Consider the following 22,536-nt stretch of genomic DNA (forward strand, 5'->3'; position numbering starts at 1 on the left):
ACACATTATAAACACACACACACATTATAAACACACACACACACATTATAAACACACACACATTATATACATTATAAACACACACACATTATAAACACACACACACACACACATTATAAACACACACACATTATAAACACACACACACACACATTATAAACACACACACATTATAAACACACACACACATTATAAACACACACACACATTATAAACACACACATTATAAACACACACATTATAAACACACACACATTATAAACAACACACACACACATTATAAAACACACACACACATTATAAACACACACACACATTATAAACACACACACACATTATAAACACACATTAAACACACACACATTATAAACACACACACACATTATAAACACACACACATTATAAACACACACATTATAAACACACACACACATTATAAACACACACACACATTATAACAACACACACACACATTATAAACACCTGACCTATAAACACCTCTCCAGGTGCCAGACAGGCAGTAAACTCCTCACTGTTATAGTGAGGAACACTGCTCTGACCCATCATCAACTGGGCAACACATACACCCTCCCTACAACACACACACACACACATACACACACACACACACACATTATAACACACACACACACACATTATAAACACACACACATTATAAACAACACACACACATTATAAACACACACACATTATAAACACACACACACATTATAAACACACACACATTATAAACACACACACACACACATTATAAACACACACACACATTATAAACACACACACACATTATAAACACACACACACATTATAAACACACACACACATTATAAACACACACACACATTATAAACACACACACACATTATAAACACACACACACATTATAAACACACACACTATAAAACACACACACTATAAACACACACACACTATAAAACACACAACACACACACACACTATAAACACACACACACACCCAGTCAAACCAGAGAGGTTTCAGTATAAACACCACAGGTATGTCCAGCTATAACACACACACACATTATAAACACACACACATTATAAACACACACACACACTATAAACACACACATTATAAACATTATAAAACACACACACATTATAAAAACACACACACACACTATAAACACACACATTATAAACACACACACACATTATAAACACACACACACACTATAAAACACACACATTATAAACACACACACACATTATAAACACACACACACATATAAACACACACATTATAAAACACACACACATTATAAAACACACACACACACTATAAACACACACATTATAAACACACACACACTATAAACACACACACTATAAACACACACACACATTATAAACACTATAAACACACACATTATAAACACACACACTATAAACACACACACACACTATAAACACACACACTATAAACACACACATTATAAACACACACACACACTATAAACACACACATTATAAACACACACACACACTATAAACACACACACTATAAACACACACATTATAAACACACACATTATAAACACACACATTATAAACACACACATTATAAACACACACACATTATAAACACACACACATTATAAACACACACACATTATAAACACACACATTATAAACACACACATTATAAACACACACATTATAAACACACACACTATAAACACACACACACACACTATAAACACACACATTATAAACACACACACATTATGAACACACACACATTATAAACACACACACATTATAAACACACACATTATAAACACACACACACATTATAAACACACACACACACTATAAACACACACATTATAAACACACACACATTATAAACACACACACACACTATAAACACACACACATTATAAACACACACATTATAAACACACACACATTATAAAACACACACACACACTATAAACACACACACATTATAAACACACACACTATAAACACACACATTATAAACACACACACACACACACATTATAAACACACACACACACATTATAAACACACACACTATAAACACACACATTATAAACACACACATTATAAACACACACATTATAAACACACACATTATAAACACACACACACACTATAAACACACACACTATAAACACACACATTATAAACACACACACTATAAACACACACATTATAAACACACACACACACTATAAACACACACACTATAAACACACACATTATAAACACACACATTATAAACACACACACTATAAACACACACACTATAAACACACACACACATTATAAACACACACACACACTATAAACACACACACTATAAACACACACACTATAAACACACACATTATAAACACACACACATTATAAACACACACACATTATAAACACACACACTATAAACACACACATTATAAACACACACACATTATAAACACACACACATTATAAACACACACATTATAAACACACACACATTATAAACACACACACACACTATAAACACACACACTATAAACACACACATTATAAACACACACACTATAAACACACACATTATAAACACACACACACACTATAAACACACACACTATAAACACACACATTATAAACACACACACTATAAACACACACACTATAAACACACACACTATAAACACACACATTATAAACACACACACTATAAACACACACATTATAAACACACACACTATAAACACACACACTATAAACACACACACATTATAAACACACACACACATTATAAACACACACACACATTATAAACACACACACACATTATAAACACACACATTATAAACACACACACACATTATAAACACACACATTATAAACACACACATTATAAACACACACATTATAAACACACACATTATAAACACACACATTATAAACACACACATTATAAACACACACACATTATAAACACACACACTATAAACACACACACTATAAACACACACACTATAAACACACACACATTATAAACACACACACATTATAAACACACACATTATAAACACACACATTATAAACACACACATTATAAACACACACATTATAAACACACACACACACATTATAAACACACACACACACATTATAAAAACACACACATTATAAAACACACACATTATAAAACACACACATTATAAACACACACACACACATTATAAACACACACATTATAAACACACACACTATAAACACACACACACACATTATAAACACACACACTATAAACACACACATTATAAACACACACATTATAAACACACACACACATTATAAACACACACACACACTATAAACACACACTATAAACACACACACACACATTATAAACACACACACACACTATAAACACACACACACACACTATAAACACACACACACACTATAAACACACACACACACACTATAAACACACACACACACACTATAAACACACACACACACACTATAAACACACACACACACTATAAACACACACACACACTATAAACACACACACACTATAAACACACACACACTATAAACACACACACACACTATAAACACACACACACATTATAAACACACACACACACACTATAAACACACACACACACTATAAACACACACACACTATAAACACACACACACTATAAAACACACACACACTATAAACACACACACACATTATAAACACACACACACACACTATAAACACACACACATACACTATAAACACACACACTATAAACACACACACATACACTATAAACACACACACACACACTATAAACACACACACACACACTATAAACACACACACATACACTATAAACACACACACTATAAACACACACACACACACTATAAAACACACACACACTATAAAACACACACACACTATAAACACACACACACACACTATAAACACACACACACACTATAAAACACACACACACACTATAAACACACACACACTATAAGACAGTTGAAAGGTGCCACCTGGTGACGTCAGGTATGTCCAACTGCAGCTGCAGACTGAAGAGGCCGGAGCAGCAGGGAACGACCCGTAACTGGGCGCCAGGGGACCGTCTGTCTCAGCTCCGACAGCCGAGACAGCGAATCACGGGCCTCCCCACTCAGCTGGGCGGAGTCGGGGCCAGGCGACACGTCAAAAGCCAGAGATCGGAGGAGGGGGAGGGATGAGAGGAGGCGGACAGACGCAGGGAGGTGACGCGACAACCGGATAGGTCCAGACGCACCAGGGAGCGACAGCGAATCAGGCGGTCGACGGTAGAACCCGACAGCCATCAGCAGCCGCTAAGGCTGAGGGACTGCACGTGATTGGATAGATGCTTCAGCACCTGGCGAATAGCGCCGTCATCTGCCTGAAGAGGGAAGTCAGAGAATTAAGATAAAATAATTTGTTGCAGTGTGTGTGTGTGTGTATGAGCGTGTGTGTGTGTGTGTGTGTGTGTGTGTATGAGCGTGTGTGTGTGTGTAGTGTGTGTGTGTGTGTGTATGAGCGTGTGTATGTGTGTGTGTGTGTGTGTGTGTATGAGCGTGTGTATGTGTGTGTGTGTGTGTGTGTGTTCTTCAGACAGTGTGTGTGTGTGTATGAGCGTGTGTATGAGCGTGTGTATGTGTGTGTGTGTGTGTGTGTGTGTATGACACGCGTGTATGTGTGTGTGTGTGTGTGTGTGTGTTCTTCAGACAGTGTGACCGTGGTCAGCAGTGTCTTGTCATAGCAGAGCGCGTGTGTGTGTGTGTGTGTGTGTGTTACCATGTATTCTTCAGACAGTGTGACCGTGGTCAGCAGTGTCTTGTCATAGCAGAGCGTGTGTAGCTTGCGGCAGGTCCGGGAAACGTTATTCACGAGGTCAGAGGTCGAGACATAGCGCAGGATACTTAACAAGATCTCATCGGAGAAGTCTGACATCCCGATCGACCCCGACACCACCCCTATCCCGTCCTCTACACACACAGCCTGGGGAAGAAGAAAGAAAGAAAGAGAGAGACAGAATGAGAGACAGAGACAGAGAGAGAGAGAAAGAGAAAGAAAGAGAGAAAGAGAGAGAGAGAGAGACAGAATTACAGTTCTACCTAGTATTCACTGACAGACTTGATGAGCTGTTTTGACTGGTTCCCTCTAAATCACTGATAGGAGTTTCCCTCTAAATCACTGATAGGAGTTTCCCTCTAAATCACTGATAGGAGTTCCCCTCTAAATCACTGATAGGAGTTCCCCTCTAAATCACTGATAGGAGTTCCCCTCTAAATCACTGATAGGAGTTCCCCTCTAAATCACTGATAGGAGTTCCCCTCTAAATCACTGATAGGAGTTCCCCTCTAAATCACTGATAGGAGTTCCCCTCTAAATCACTGATAGGAGTTCCCCTCTAAATCACTGATAGGAGTTCCCCTCTAAATCACTGATAGGAGTTCCCCTCTAAATCACTGATAGGAGTTCCCCTCTAAATCACTGATAGGAGTTCCCCTCTACCCTCTGAGGACATGTAGAATTTAAATCACTGATAGGAGTTCCCTCTAAATCACTGATAGGAGTTCCCCTCTACCCTCTGAGGACATGTAGAATTTAAATCACTGATAGGAGTTCCCTCTAAATCACTGATAGGAGTTCCCTCTACCCTCTGAGGATATGTAGAACTGAAATCACTGAAGCAGGGCTCCCGAGTGGCGCATCGAAGCGCTGCATCTGTCATCCCTGATTCGAATCCAGGCTGCATCACATCCGGCCGTGATTGGGAGTCCCACAGGGCGGCGACACAACGTCTCTCCGGGTTCGGCCGGTGTAGGCCGTGATTGGGAGTCCCACAGGGAGTTCCACTAACGTCTTCCGGGTTCGGCCGGTGTAGGCCGTGATTGGGAGTAAACACAACGTCTTCCGGGTTCGGCCGGTGTAGGCCGTGATTGGGAGTCCCATAGGGAGGCGACACACGTCTTCCGGGTTCGGCCGGTGTAGGCCGTGATTGGGAGTCCCACAGGGCGGCACACAAGGCGTCTTCCGGGTTCGGCCGGTGTAGGCCGTGATTGGGAGTACAGGGCGGCACACAACGTCTTCCGGGTTCGGCCGGTGTAGGCCGTGATTGGGAGTCCCATAGGGAGGCGACACAACGTCTTCCCGGGTTCGGCCGGTGTAGGCCGTGATTGGGAGTCCCACAGGGGCGGCGACACAACGTCTTCCGGGTTCGGCCGGTGTAGGCCGTGATTGGGAGTCCCATAGGGCGACACAACGTCTTCCGGGTTCGGCCGGTGTAGGCCGTGATTGGGAGTCCCACAGGCGGCGACACAACGTCTTCCGGGTTCGGCCGGTGTAGGCCGTGATTGGGAGTCCCACAGGCGGCGACACAACGTCTTCCGGGTTCGGCCGGTGTAGGCCGTGATTGGGAGTCCCACATTATAAACAACGTCTTCCGGGTTCGGGCCGGTGTAGGCCGTGATTGGGAGTCCCATAGGGAGGCGACACAACGTCTTCCGGGTTCGGCCGGTGTAGGCCGTGATTGGGAGTCCCACAGGGCGACACAACGTCTTCCGGGTTCGGGCCGGTGTAGGCCGTGATTGGGAGTCCCATAGGGGAGGCGACACAACGTCTTCCGGGTTCGGCCGGTGTAGGCCGTGATTGGGAGTCCCATAGGGCGACACAACGTCTTCCGGGTTCGGGCCGGTGTAGGCCGTGATTGGGAGTCTCACAGGGCGACACAACGTCTTCCGGGTTCGGGCCGGTGTAGGCAGTGATTGGGAGTAGGCGGCGACACAACGTCTTCCGGGTTCGGCCGGTGTAGGCCGTGATTGGGAGTCCCATAGGGGAGGCGACACAATGTCTTCCGGGTTCGGCCGGTGTAGGCCGTGATTGGGAGTCCCACAGGGCGGCGACACAACGTCTTCCGGGTTCGGGCCGGTGTAGGCCGTGATTGGGAGTCCCACAGGGCACACAACGTCTTCTCGGGTTCGGGCCGGTGTAGGCCGTGATTGGGAGTCCCACAGGGCGACACAACGTCTTCCGGGTTCGAGCCGGTGTAGGCCGTGATTGGGAGTCTCACAGGGCGACACAACGTCTTCCGGGTTCGGCCGGTGTAGGCCGTGATTGGGAGTCCCACAGGGCGACACAACGTCTTCCGGGTTCGGGCCGGTGTAGGCCGTGATTGGGAGTCCCATAGGGGAGGCGACACAACGTCTTCCGGGTTCGGCCGGTGTAGGCCGTGATTGGGAGTCCCATAGGGGAGGCGACACAACGTCTTCCGGGTTCGGCCGGTGTAGGCCGTGATTGGGAGTCCCACAGGGCGACACAACGTCTTCCGGGTTCGGGCCGGTGTAGGCCGTGATTGGGAGTCTCACAGGGCGACACAACGCTTCCGGTTCGGGCCGGTGTAGGCCGTGATTGGGAGTCCCACAGGGCGACACAACATCTTCCGGGTTCGCCGGTGACACGTGATTGTCAATAATCATTTGTTCTTAACTGTCTTGCCTAGTTAAATAAAGGTGAAATAAAAATGTATTTTAAATTCCCTGTATGTAGGATGTTATGTTATATTCAGAGGTAGACTGGCTCTGGCAGCCAAGTACTCTAAATGTTTTTATTTATTATTTTACCTTTATTTAACTAGGCAAGTCAGTTAAAGAACAAATTCTTATTTACAATGACTGCCTAGGAACAGTGGGGTTAACTGGTCTAGGAACAGTGGGTTAACTGGTCTAGGAACAGTGGGTTACCTGGTCTAGGAACAATGGGTTAACTGGCCTAGGAACAGTGGGTTAACTGGTCTAGGAACAATGGGTTAACTGGTCTAGGAACAGTGGGGTTAACTGGTCTAGGAACAGTGGGGTTAACTGGTCTAGGAACAATGGGTTAACTGGCCTAGGAACAGTGGGTTAACTGGTCTAGGAACAATGGGTTAACTGGTCTAGGAACAGTGGGTTAACTGGTCTAGGAACAATGGGTTAACTGGCCTAGGAACAGTGGGTTAACTGGTCTAGGAACAATGGGTTAACTGGCCTAGGAACAGTGGGTTAACTGGTCTAGGAACAATGGGTTAACTGGTCTAGGAACAGTGGGGTTAACTGGTCTAGGAACAGTGGGGTTAACTGGTCTAGGAACAGTGGGTTAACTGGTCTAGGAACAGTGGGTTAACTGGTCTAGGAACAGTGGGTTAACTGGTCTAGGAACAGTGGGTTAACTGGTCTAGGAACAGTGGGGTTAACTGGTCTAGGAACAGTGGGTTAACTGGTCTAGGAACAGTGGGTTAACTGGTCTAGGAACAGTGGGGTTAACTGGTCTAGGAACAGTGGGTTAACTGGTCTAGGAACAGTGGGTTAACTGGTCTAGGAACAGTGGGTTAACTGGTCTAGGAACAGTGGGGTTACCTGGTCTAGGAACAGTGGGTTAACTGGTCTAGGAACAGTGGGTTAACTGGTCTAGGAACAGTGGGTTAACTGGTCTAGGAACAGTGGGTTAACTGGTCTAGGAACAGTGGGTTAACTGGTCTAGGAACAGTGGGGTTAACTGGCCTAGGAACAGTGGGGTTAACTGGTCTAGGAACAGTGGGTTACCTGGTCTAGGAACAGTGGGTTAACTGGTCTAGGAACAGTGGGTTAACTGGTCTAGGAACAGTGGGTTAACTGGTCTAGGAACAGTGGGTTAACTGGTCTAGGAACAGTGGGTTAACTGGTCTAGGAACAGTGGGGTTAACTGGCCTAGGAACAGTGGGGTTAACTGGTCTAGGAACAGTGGGTTAACTGGTCTAGGAACAGTGGGTTAACTGGTCTAGGAACAGTGGGTTAACTGGTCTAGGAACAGTGGGTTAACTGGTCTAGGAACAGTGGGTTAACTGGTCTAGGAACAGTGGGGTTAACTGGTCTAGGAACAGTGTGTTAACTGGTCTAGGAACAGTGGGGTTAACTGGTCTAGGAACAGTGGGTTACCTGGTCTAGGAACAGTGGGTTACCTGGTCTAGGAACAGTGGGGTTAACTGGTCTAGGAACAGTGGGTTACCTGGTCTAGGAACAATGGGTTAACTGGCCTAGGAACAGTGGGTTACCTGGTCTAGGAACAGTGGGGTTAACTGGTCTAGGAACAGTGGGTTAACTGGTCTAGGAACAGTGGGTTACCTGGTCTAGGAACAGTGGGTTAACTGGTCTAGGAACAGTGGGTTACCTGGTCTAGGAACAGTGGGGTTAACTGGTCTAGGAACAGTGGGTTACCTGGTCTAGGAACAGTGGGGTTAACTGGTCTAGGAACAGTCGGTTAACTGGCCTAGGAACAGTGGGTTACCTGGTCTAGGAACAGTGGGGTTAACTGGTCTAGGAACAGTGGGTTAACTGGTCTAGGAACAGTGGGTTAACTGGTCTAGGAACAGTGGGGTTAACTGGTCTAGGAACAGTGGGGTTAACTGGTCTAGGAACAGTGGGTTAACTGGTCTAGGAACAGTGGGTTAACTGGTCTAGGAACAGTGGGTTACCTGGTCTAGGAACAGTGGGTTAACTGGTCTAGGAACAGTGGGGTTAACTGGCCTAGGAACAGTGGGTTACCTGGTCTAGGAACAGTGGGGTTAACTGGCCTAGGAACAGTGGGGTTAACTGGTCTAGGAACAGTGGGTTAACTGGTCTAGGAACAGTGGGGTTAACTGGTCTAGGAACAGTGGGTTAACTGGTCTAGGAACAGTGGGTTAACTGGCCTAGGAACAGTGGGGTTAACTGGTCTAGGAACAGTGGGTTAACTGGTCTAGGAACAGTGGGTTAACTGGTCTAGGAACAGTGGGTTAACTGGTCTAGGAACAGTGGGTTAACTGGTCTAGGAACAGTGGGTTACCTGGTCTAGGAACAGTGGGTTAACTGGTCTAGGAACAGTGGGGGTTAACTGGCCTAGGAACAGTGGGTTACCTGGTCTAGGAACAGTGGGGTTAACTGGCCTAGGAACAGTGGGGTTAACTGGTCTAGGAACAGTGGGTTAACTGGTCTAGGAACAGTGGGGTTAACTGGTCTAGGAACAGTGGGTTAACTGGTCTAGGAACAGTGGGTTAACTGGCCTAGGAACAGTGGGGTTAACTGGTCTAGGAACAGTGGGTTAACTGGTCTAGGAACAGTGGGTTAACTGGTCTAGGAACAGTGGGTTAACTGGTCTAGGAACAGTGGGTTAACTGGTCTAGGAACAGTGGGTTAACTGGCCTAGGAACAGTGGGGTTAACTGGTCTAGGAACAGTGGGTTAACTGGTCTAGGAACAGTGGGTTAACTGGTCTAGGAACAGTGGGTTACCTGGTCTAGGAACAGTGGGTTAACTGGTCTAGGAACAGTGGGTTAACTGGTCTAGGAACAGTGGGTTAACTGGTCTAGGAACAGTGGGTTAACTGCCTTGTTCAGGTGCAGAACGACAGATTTTTACCTTGTCAGCTCGGGGGATTCAATCTAGCAACCTTTCGGTTACTGGCCCAACGCTCTAATCACTAGACTACCTGCCTCCTCTACGCTCTAACCACTAGGCTACCTGCCTCCTCTACGCTCTAACCACTAGGCTACCTGCCTCCTCTACGCTCTAACCACTAGGCTACCTACCTCCTCTACGCCTAACCACTAGGCTACCTACCTCCTCTACGCTCTAACCACAGGCTACCTGCCTCCTCTACGCCTAACCACCAGGCTACCTGCCTCCTCTACGCTCTAACCACTAGGCTACCTGCCTCCTCTACGCTCTAACCACTAGGCTACCTGCCTCCTCTACGCTCTAACCACTAGGCTACCTGCCTCCTCTACGCTCTAACCACTGATAGGCTACCTGCCTCCTCTACGCTCTAACCACCAGGCTACCTGCCTCCTCTACGCTCTAACCACTAGGCTACCTGCCCCTCTACGCTCTAACCACTAGGCTACCTGCCTCCTCTACGCTCTAACCACTAGGCTACCTGCCTCCTCTACGCTCTAACCACTAGGCTACCTGCCTCCTCTACGCTCTAACCACTAGGCTACCTGCCTCCTCTACGCTCTAACCACTAGGCTACCTGCCTCCTCTACGCCTAACCACTAGGCTACCTGCCCTCCTCTACGCTCTAACCACTCAGGCTACCTGCCTCCCTCTACGCTCTAACCACTAGGCTACCTGCCTCCTCTACGCTCTAACCACTAGGCTACCTGCCTCCTCTACGCTCTAACCACTAGGCTACCTGCCTCCTCTACGCTCTAACCACTAGGCTACCTGCCCCCCTACGCTCTAACCACTAGGCTACCTGCCTCCTCTACGCTCTAACCACTAGGCTACCTGCCTCCTCTACGCTCTAACCACTAGGCTACCTGCCTCCTCTACGCTCTAACCACTAGGCTACCTGCCTCCTCTACGCTCTAACCACTAGGCTACCTGCCTCCTCTACGCTCTAACCACTAGGCTACCTGCCTAGGACGCTCTAACCACTAGGCTACCTGCCTCCTCTACGCTCCAACCACTAGGCTACCTGCCTCCTCTACGCTCTAACCACTAGGCTACCTGCCTCCTCTACGCTCTAACCACCAGGCTACCTGCCTCCTCTACGCTCTAACCACTAGGCTACCTGCCTCCTCTACGCTCTAACCACTAGGCTACCTGCCTCCTCTACGCTCTAACCACCAGGCTACCTGCCTCCTCTACGCTCTAACCACTAGGCTACCTGCCTCCTCTACGCTCTAACCACTAGGCTACCTGCCTCCTCTACGCTCTAACCACTAGGCTACCTGCCTCCTCTACGCTCTAACCACTAGGCTACCTGCCTCCTCTACGCTCTAACCACTAGGCTACCTGCCTCCTCTACGCTCTAACCACTAGGCTACCTGCCTCCTCTACGCTCTAACCACTAGGCTACCTGCCTCCTCTACGCCTCTAACCACCAGGCTACCTGCCTCCTCACGTTCTAACCACTAGGCTACCTGCCTCCTCACGCCCTCTAACCACTAGGCTAGTGTCACGCCCAACCACTAGGCTACCTGCCTCCTCTACGCTCAATAACCACTAGGCTACCTGCCTCCTCTACGCTCCAACCACAGGCTACCTGCCTCCTCCACGCCCAACCACTAGGCTACCTGCCTCCTCTACGCTCTAACCACCAGGCTACCTGCCTCCTCTACGCCTCTAACCACCAGGCTACCTGCCTCCTCTACGCTCTAACCACCAGGCTACCTGCCTCCTCTACACTCTAACCACTAGACTACCTGCCTCCTCTACACTCTAACCACTAGGCTAAACCACCTGCCTCCTCTACACTCTAACCACTAGGCTACCTGCCTCTCCTCTACACTCTAACCACTAGGCTACCTGCCTCCTCTACACTCTAACCACTAGGCTACCTGCCTCCTCTACACTCTAACCACTAGGCTACCTGCCTCCTCTACACTCTAACCACTAGACTACCTGCCTCCTCTACACTCTAACCACTAGGCTACCTGCCTCCTCTACGCTCTAACAACTAGACTACCTGCCTCCTCTACGCTCTAACAACTAGACTACCTGCCTCCTCTACGCTCTAACCACTAGGCTACCTACCTCCTCTACACTCTAACCACCTACCTCCTCTACACTCTAACCACTAGGCTACCTGCCTCCTCTACACTCTAACCACCAGACTACCTGCCTCCTCTACACTCTAACCACCAGGCTACCTGCCTCCTCTACACTCTAACCACTAGGCTACCTGCCTCCTCTACACTCTAACCACTAGGCTACCAGCCTCTTTATTTAACCAGGTAGGCTAGTTGAGAACAAGTTCTCATTTGCAACTGCGACCTGGCCAAGATAAAGCATAGCAGTGTGAACAGACAACACAGAGTTACACATGGAGTAAACAATTAACAAGTCAATAACACAGTAGAAATAAAATGGGCAGTCTATATACAATGTGTGCAAAAGGCATGAGGAGGTAGGCGAATAATACAATATTGCAGATTAACACTGGAGTGATAAATGATCAGATGGTCATGTACAGGTAGAGATATTGGTGTGCAAAAGAGCAGAAAAGTACATTTTTAAAAAATTTAAAAAACAGTATAAAAACAGTATGGGGATGAGGTAGGTGAAAATGGGTGGGCTATTTACCAATAGACTATGTACAGCTTCAGCGATCGGTTAGCTGCTCGGATAGCTGATGTTTGAAGTTGGTGAGGGAGATAAAAGTCTCCAACTTCAGCGATTTTTGCAGTTCGTTCCAGTCACAGGCAGCAGAGTACACTCTAACCACTAGACTACCTGCCTCCTCTACGCTCTAACCACTAGACTACCTACCTCCTCTACACTCTAACCACTAGACTACCTGCCACCTCTACACTCTAACCACTAGGCTACCTGCCTCCTCTACGCTCTAACCACTAGGCTACCTGCCTCCTCTACGCTCTAACCACTAGGCTACCTGCCTCCTCTACGCTCTAACCACTAGGCTACCTGCCTCCTCTACACTCTAACCACTAGGCTACCTGCCTCCTCTACACTCTAACCACTAGGCTACCCTGCCTCCTCTACACTCTAACCACTAGGCTACCTGCCTCCTCTACACTCTAACCACTAGGCTACCTGCCTCCTCTACACTCTAACCACTAGGCTACCTGCCTCCTCTACACTCTAACCACTAGGCTACCTGCCTCCTCTACACTCTAACCACTAGGCTACCTACCTCCTCTACACTCTAACCACTAGACTACCTGCCACCTCTACACTCTAACCACTAGACTACCTGCCTCCTCATTGGGGCTGAATACTTTCCAAAGGAACTGTATACTGTATGCTAGCTACTAGTCTTGATTAAATCAGGCTGTAATACACAAGTCTAGCTAGCCCCGTGGTGACAGTTGGCTAGCTACTAGTCTTGATTAAATCAGGCTGTAATACACAAGTCTAGCTAGCCCCGTGGTGTGACAGTTGGCTAGCTACTAGTCTTGATTAAATCAGGCTGTAATATACAAGTCTAGCTAGCACCGTGGTGTGACAGTTGGCTAGCTACTAGTCTTGATTAAATCAGGCTGTAATACACAAGTCTAGCTAGCCCCGTGGTGTGACAGTTGGCTAGCTACTAGTCTTGATTAAATCAGGCTGTAATACACAAGTCTAGCTAGCCCCGTGGTGTGACAGTTGGCTAGCTACTAGTCTTGATTAAATCAGGCTGTAATACACAAGTCTAGCTAGCCCGTGGTGGGACAGTTGGCTAGCTACTAGTCTTGATTAAATCAGGCTGTAATACACAAGTCTAGCTAGCCCGTGGTGACAGTTGGCTAGCTACTAGTCTTGATTAAATCAGGCTGTAATACACAAGTCTAGCTATCCCCGTGGTGTGACAGTTGTCTAGCTACTAGTCTTGATTAAATCAGGCTGTAATACACAAGTCTAGCTAGCCCCGTGGTGGGACAGTTGGCTAGCTACTAGTCTTGATTAAATCAGGCTGTTATACACAAGTCTAGCTAGCCCCGTGGTGTGACAGTTGGCTAGCTACTAGTCTTGATTAAATCAGGCTGTTATACACAAGTCTAGCTAGCCCGTGGTGTGACAGTTGGCTAGCTACTAGTCTTGATTAAATCAGGCTGTAATACACAAGTCTAGCTAGCCCCGTGGTGTGACAGTTGGCTAGCTACTAGTCTTGATTAAATCAGGCTGTAATACACAAGTCTAGCTAGCCCCGTGGTGTGACAGTTGGCTAGCTACTAGTCTTGATTAAATCAGGCTGTAATACACAAGTCTAGCTAGCCCGTGGTGTGACAGTTGGCTAGCTACTAGTCTTGATTAAATCAGGCTGTAATACACAAGTCTAGCTAGCCCCGTGGTGTGACAGTTGGCTAGCTACTAGTCTTGATTAAATCAGGCTGTAATACACAAGTCTAGCTAGCCCCGTGGTGTGACAGTTGGCTAGCTACTAGTCTTGATTAAATCAGGCTGTAATACACAAGTCTAGCTAGCCCGTGGTGTGACAGTTGGCTAGCTACTAGTCTTGATTAAATCAGGCTGTTACACAAGTCTAGCTAGCCCCGTGGTGTGACAGTTGGCTAGCTACTAGTCTTGATTAAATCAGGCTGTTATACACAAGTCTAGCTAGCCCCGTGGTGTGACAGTTGGCTAGCTACTAGTCTTGATTAAATCAGGCTGTAATACACAAGTCTAGCTAGCCCCGTGGTGTGACAGTTGGCTAGCTACTAGTCTTGATTAAATCAGGCTGTAATACACAAGTCTAGCTAGCCCGTGGTGTGACAGTTGGCTAGCTACTAGTCTTGATTAAATCAGGCTGTAATACACAAGTCTAGCTAGCCCCGTGGTGTGACAGTTGGCTAGCTACTAGTCTTGATTAAATCAGGCTGTAATACACAAGTCTAGCTAGCCCCGTGGTGTGACAGTTGGCTAGCTACTAGTCTTGATTAAATCAGGCTGTAATACACAAGTCTAGCTAGCCCGTGGTGTGACAGTTGGCTAGCTACTAGTCTTGATTAAATCAGGCTGTTATACACAAGTCTAGCTAGCCCGTGGTGTGGCAGTTGGCTAGCTACTAGTCTTGATTAAATCAGGCTGTTATACACAAGTCTAGCTAGCCCGTGGTGTGACAGTTGGCTAGCTACTAGTCTTGATTAAATCAGGCTGTAATACACAAGTCTAGCTAGCCCCGTGGTGTGACAGTTGGCTAGCTACTAGTCTTGATTAAATCAGGCTGTAATACACAAGTCTAGCTAGCCCCGTGGTGTGACAGTTGGCTAGCTACTAGTCTTGATTAAATCAGGCTGTTATACACAAGTCTAGCTAGCCCCGTGGTGTGACAGTTGGCTAGCTACTAGTCTTGATTAAATCAGGCTGTTATACACAAGTCTAGCTAGCCCCGTGGTGTGACAGTCTTGATTTCAGGCTACACAAGCTAGCTAGCCCGTGTGACACTAGTCTTGATTAAATCAGGCTGTAATAGCACAAGTCTAGCTAGCCCGTGGTGTGACAGTTGGCTAGCTACTAGTCTTGATTAAATCAGGCTGTAATACACAAGTCTAGCTAGCCCGTGGTGTGACAGTTGGCTAGCTACTAGTCTTGATTAAATCAGGCTGTAATACACAAGTCTAGCTAGCCCGTGGTGTGACAGTTGGCTAGCTACTAGTCTTGATTAAATCAGGCTGTTATACACAAGTCTAGCTAGCCCGTGGTGTGGCAGTTGGCTAGCTACTAGTCTTGATTAAATCAGGCTGTAATACACAAGTCTAGCTAGCCCGTGGTGTGACAGTTGGCTAGCTACTAGTCTTGATTAAATCAGGCTGTAATACACAAGTCTAGCTAGCCCGTGGTGTGACAGTTGGCTAGCTACTAGTCTTGATTAAATCAGGCTGTATACACACAAGTCTAGCTAGCCGTGGTGTGACAGTTGGCTAGCTACTAGTCTTGATTAAATCAGGCTGTAATACACAAGTCTAGCTAGCCCGTGGTGTGACAGTTGGCTAGCTACTAGTCTTGATTAAATCAGGCTGTAATACACAAGTCTAGCTAGCCCCGTGGTGTGACAGTTGGCTAGCTACTAGTCTTGATTAAATCAGGCTGTAATACACAAGTCTAGCTAGCCCCGTGGTGTGACAGTTGGCTAGCTACTAGTCTTGATTAAATCAGTGCAGTTGGTACTAGTCTTGATTAAATCAGGCTGTAATACACAAGTCTAGCTAGCCCCGTGGTGTGACAGTTGGCTAGCTACTAGTCTTGATTAAATCAGGCTGTAATACACAAGTCTAGCTAGCCCGTGGTGTGACAGTTGGCTAGCTACTAGTCTTGATTAAATCAGGCTGTAATACACAAGTCTAGCTAGCCCCGTGGTGTGACAGTTGGCTAGCTACTAGTCTTGATTAAATCAGGCTGTAATATACAAGTCTAGCTAGCCCGTGGTGTGACAGTTGGCTAGCTACTAGTCTTGATTAAATCAGGCTGTAATACACAAGTCTAGCTAGCCCCGTGGTGACAGTTGGCTAGCTACTAGTCTTGATTAAATCAGGCTGTAATATACAAGTCTAGCTAGCCCGTGGTGTGACAGTTGGCTAGCTACTAGTCTTGATTAAATCAGGCTGTAATACACAAGTCTAGCTAGCCCCGTGGTGTGACAGTTGGCTAGCTACTAGTCTTGATTAAATCAGGCTGTAATACACAAGTCTAGCTAGCCCGTGGTGTGACAGTTGGCTAGCTACTAGTCTTGATTAAATCAGGCTGTAATACACAAGTCTAGCTAGCCCCGTGGTGTGACAGTTGGCTAGCTACTAGTCTTGATTAAATCAGGCTGTAATACACAAGTCTAGCTAGCCCGTGGTGTGACAGTTGGCTAGCTACTAGTCTTGATTAAATCAGGCTGTAATACACAAGTCTAGCTAGCCCGTGGTGTGACAGTTGGCTAGCTACTAGTCTTGATTAAATCAGGCTGTAATACACAAGTCTAGCTAGCCCGTGGTGTGACAGTTGGCTAGCTACTAGTCTTGATTAAATCAGGCTGTAATACACAAGTCTAGCTAGCCCGTGGTGTGACAGTTGGCTAGCTACTAGTCTTGATTAAATCAGGCTGTAATACACAAGTCTAGCTAGCCCGTGGTGTGACAGTTGGCTAGCTACTAGTCTTGATTAAATCAGGCTGTAATACACAAGTCTAGCTAGCCCCGTGGTGTGACAGTTGGCTAGCTACTAGTCTTGATTAAATCAGGCTGTAATACACAAGTCTAGCTAGCCCGTGGTGTGACAGTTGGCTAGCTACTAGTCTTGATTAAATCAGGCTGTAATACACAAGTCTAGCTAGCCCCGTGGTGTGACAGTTGGCTAGCTACTAGTCTTGATTAAATCAGGCTGTAATACACAAGTCTAGCTAGCTACTAGTCTTGATTAAATCAGCTGCTGTGCCACAAGTCACTAGTGGTGGTGACAGTTGGCTAGCTACTAGTCTTGATTAAATCAGGCTGTAATACACAAGTCTAGCTAGCCCCGTGGTGTGACAGTTGGCTAGCTACTAGTCTTGATTAAATCAGGCTGTAATACACAAGTCTAGCTAGCCCCGTGGTGTGACAGTTGGCTAGCTACTAGTCTTGATTAAATCAGGCTGTAATACACAAGTCTAGCTAGCCCGTGGTGTGACAGTTGGCTAGCTACTAGTCTTGATTAAATCAGGCTGTAATACACAAGTCTAGCTAGCCCGTGGTGTGACAGTTGGCTAGCTACTAGTCTTGATTAAATCAGGCTGTATACACAAGTCTAGCTAGCCCGTGGTGTGACAGTTGGCTAGCTACTAGTCTTGATTAAATCAGGCTGTAATACACAAGTCTAGCTAGCCCGTGGTGTGACAGTTGGCTAGCTACTAGTCTTGATTAAAAATCAGGCTGACAGTTGGTAGCTACTAGTCTTGATTAAATCACAAGTCTAGCTAGCCCCGTGGTGTGACAGTTGGCTAGCTACTAGTCTTGATTAAATCAGGCTGTAATACACAAGTCTAGCTAGCCCCGTGGTGTGACAGTTGGCTAGCTACTAGTCTTGATTAAATCAGGCTGTAATACACAAGTCTAGCTAGCCCGTGGTGTGACAGTTGGCTAGCTACTAGTCTTGATTAAATCAGGCTGTAATACACAAGTCTAGCTAGCCCCGTGGTGTGACAGTTGGCTAGCTACTAGTCTTGATTAAATCAGGCTGTAATACACAAGTCTAGCTAGCCCCGTGGTGTGACAGTTGGCTAGCTACTAGTCTTGATTAAATCAGGCTGTAATACACAAGTCTAGCTAGCCCCGTGGTGTGACAGTTGGCTAGCTACTAGTCTTGATTAAATCAGGCTGTAATACACAAGTCTAGCTATCCCGTGGTGTGACAGTTGGCTAGCTACTAGTCTTGATTAAATCAGGCTGTAATACACAAGTCTAGCTAGCCCGTGGTGTGACAGTTGGCTAGCTACTAGTCTTGATTAAATCAGGCTGTAATACACAAGTCTAGCTAGCCCGTGGTGTGACAGTTGGCTAGCTACTAGTCTTGATTAAATCAGGCTGTAATACACAAGTCTAGCTAGCCCGTGGTGTGACAGTTGGCTAGCTACTAGTCTTGATTAAATCAGGCTGTAATACACAAGTCTAGCTAGCCCGTGGTGTGACAGTTGGCTAGCTACTAGTCTTGATTAAATCAGGCTGTAATACACAAGTCTAGCTAGCCCGTGGTGTGACAGTTGGCTAGCTACTAGTCTTGATTAAATCAGGCTGTAATACACAAGTCTAGCTAGCCCCGTGGTGTGACAGTTGGCTAGCTACTAGTCTTGATTAAATCAGGCTGTAATACACAAGTCTAGCTAGCCCGTGGTGTGACAGTTGGCTAGCTACTAGTCTTGATTAAATCAGGCTGTAATCACTGTAATACACAAGTCTAGCTAGCCCCGTGGTGTGACAGTTGGCTAGCTACTAGTCTTGATTAAATCAGGCTGTAATACACAAGTCTAGCTAGCCCGTGGTGTGACAGTTGGCTAGCTACTAGTCTTGATTAAATCAGGCTGTAATACACAAGTCTAGCTATCCCCGTGGTGTGACAGTTGGCTAGCTACTAGTCTTGATTAAATCAGGCTGTAATACACAAGTCTAGCTAGCCCCGTGGTGTGACAGTTGGCTAGCTACTAGTCTTGATTAAATCAGGCTGTAATACACAAGTCTAGCTAGCCCGTGGTGTGACAGTTGGCTAGCTACTAGTCTTGATTAAATCAGGCTGTAATACACAAGTCTAGCTAGCCCCGTGGTGTGACAGTTGGCTAGCTACTAGTCTTGATTAAATCAGGCTGTAATACACAAGTCTAGCTAGCCCCGTGGTGTGACAGTTGGCTAGCTACTAGTCTTGATTAAATCAGGCTGTAATACACAAGTCTAGCTAGCCCCGTGGTGTGACAGTTGGCTAGCTACTAGTCTTGATTAAATCAGGCTGTAATACACAAGTCTAGCTAGCCCCGTGGTGTGACAGTTGGCTAGCTACTAGTCTTGATTAAATCAGGCTGTAATACACAAGTCTAGCTAGCCCGTGGTGTGACAGTTGGCTAGCTACTAGTCTTGATTAAATCAGGCTGTAATACACAAGTCTAGCTAGCCCCGTGGTGTGACAGTTGGCTAGCTACTAGTCTTGATTAAATCAGGCTGTAATACACAAGTCTAGCTAGCCCCGTGGTGTGACAGTTGGCTAGCTACTAGTCTTGATTAAATCAGGCTGTAATACACAAGTCTAGCTAGCCGTGTGGTGACAGTTGGCTAGCTACTAGTCTTGATTAAATCAGGCTGTAATACACAAGTCTAGCTAGCCCGTGGTGTGACGTCTGCTTCAAGTTGGCTAGCTACTAGTCTTGATTAAATCAGGCTGTAATACACAAGTCTAGCTAGCCCGTGGTGTGACAGTTGGCTAGCTACTAGTCTTGATTAAATCAGGCTGTAATACACAAGTCTAGCTAGCCCGTGGTGTGACAGTTGGCTAGCTACTAGTCTTGATTAAATCAGGCTGTAATACACAAGTCTAGCTAGCCCCGTGGTGTGACAGTTGGCTAGCTACTAGTCTTGATTAAATCAGGCTGTAATACACAAGTCTAGCTAGCCCCGTGGTGTGACAGTTGGCTAGCTACTAGTCTTGATTAAATCAGGCTGTAATACACAAGTCTAGCTAGCCCCGTGGTGTGACAGTTGGCTAGCTACTAGTCTTGATTAAATCAGGCTGTAATACACAAGTCTAGCTAGCCCCGTGGTGTGACAGTTGGCTAGCTACTAGTCTTGATTAAATCAGGCTGTAATACACAAGTCTAGCTAGCCCGTGGTGTGACAGTTGGCTAGCTACTAGTCTTGATTAAATCAGGCTGTAATACACAAGTCTAGCTAGCCCCGTGGTGTGACAGTTGGCTAGCTACTAGTCTTGATTAAATCAGGCTGTAATACACAAGTCTAGCTAGCCCCGTGGTGTGACAGTTGGCTAGCTACTAGTCTTGATTAAATCAGGCTGTAATACACAAGTCTAGCTAGCCCGTGGTGTGACAGTTGGCTAGCTACTAGTCTTGATTAAATCAGGCTGTAATAAACACAAGTCTAGCTAGCCCCGTGGTGTGACAGTTGGCTAGCTACTAGTCTTGATTAAATCAGGCTGTAATACACAAGTCTAGCTAGCCCGTGGTGTGACAGTTGGCTAGCTACTAGTCTTGATTAAATCAGGCTGTAATACACAAGTCTAGCTAGCCCGTGGTGTGACAGTTGGCTAGCTACTAGTCTTGATTAAATCAGGCTGTAATACACAAGTCTAGCTAGCCCGTGGTGTGACAGTTGGCTAGCTACTAGTCTTGATTAAATCAGGCTGTAATACACAAGTCTAGCTAGCCCCGTGGTGTGACAGTTGGCTAGCTACTAGTCTTGATTAAATCAGGCTGTAATACACAAGTCTAGCTAGCCCCGTGGTGTGACAGTTGGCTAGCTACTAGTCTTGATTAAATCAGGCTGTAATACACAAGTCTAGCTAGCCCCGTGGTGTGACAGTTGGCTAGCTACTAGTCTTGATTAAATCAGGCTGTAATACACAAGTCTAGCTAGCCCCGTGGTGTGACAGTTGGCTAGCTACTAGTCTTGATTAAATCAGGCTGTAATACACAAGTCTAGCTAGCCCCGTGGTGTGACAGTTGGCTAGCTACTAGTCTTGATTAAATCAGGCTGTAATACACAAGTCTAGCTAGCCCCGTGGTGTGACAGTTGGCTAGCTACTAGTCTTGATTAAATCAGGCTGTAATACACAAGTCTAGCTAGCCCGTGGTGTGACAGTTGGCTAGCTACTAGTCTTGATTAAATCAGGCTGTAATACACAAGTCTAGCTAGCCCCGTGGTGTGACAGTTGGCTAGCTACTAGTCTTGATTAAATCAGGCTGTAATACACAAGTCTAGCTAGCCCCGTGGTGTGACAGTTGGCTAGCTACTAGTCTTGATTAAATCAGGCTGTAATACACAAGTCTAGCTAGCCCCGTGGTGTGACAGTTGGCTAGCTACTAGTCTTGATTAAATCAGGCTGTAATACACAAGTCTAGCTAGCCCGTGGTGTGACAGTTGGCTAGCTACTAGTCTTGATTAAATCAGGCTGTAATACACAAGTCTAGCTAGCCCCGTGGTGTGACAGTTGGCTAGCTACTAGTCTTGATTAAATCAGGCTGTAATACACAAGTCTAGCTAGCCCCGTGGTGTGACAGTTGGCTAGCTACTAGTCTTGATTAAATCAGGCTGTAATACACAAGTCTAGCTAGCCCGTGGTGTGACAGTTGGCTAGCTACTAGTCTTGATTAAATCAGGCTGTAATACACAAGTCTAGCTAGCCCGTGGTGTGACAGTTGGCTAGCTACTAGTCTTGATTAAATCAGGCTGTAATACACAAGTCTAGCTAGCCCGTGGTGTGACAGTTGGCTAGCTACTAGTCTTGATTAAATCAGGCTGTAATACACAAGTCTAGCTAGCCCCGTGGTGTGACAGTTGGCTAGCTACTAGTCTTGATTAAATCAGGC

At 46.2% G+C, this 22,536-nt stretch overlaps 1 pseudogene; it reads right to left on the bottom strand.

The window, feature by feature from the left end:
- Positions 1–22,536, bottom strand: part of LOC135559938 (F-box/LRR-repeat protein 18-like) — a 63,742-nt pseudogene that overhangs the window by 30,770 nt on the left and 10,436 nt on the right.

This window comes from Oncorhynchus nerka, linkage group LG15, assembly GCF_034236695.1.
Source record: "Oncorhynchus nerka isolate Pitt River linkage group LG15, Oner_Uvic_2.0, whole genome shotgun sequence".
Lineage (NCBI taxonomy): Eukaryota > Metazoa > Chordata > Actinopteri > Salmoniformes > Salmonidae > Oncorhynchus > Oncorhynchus nerka.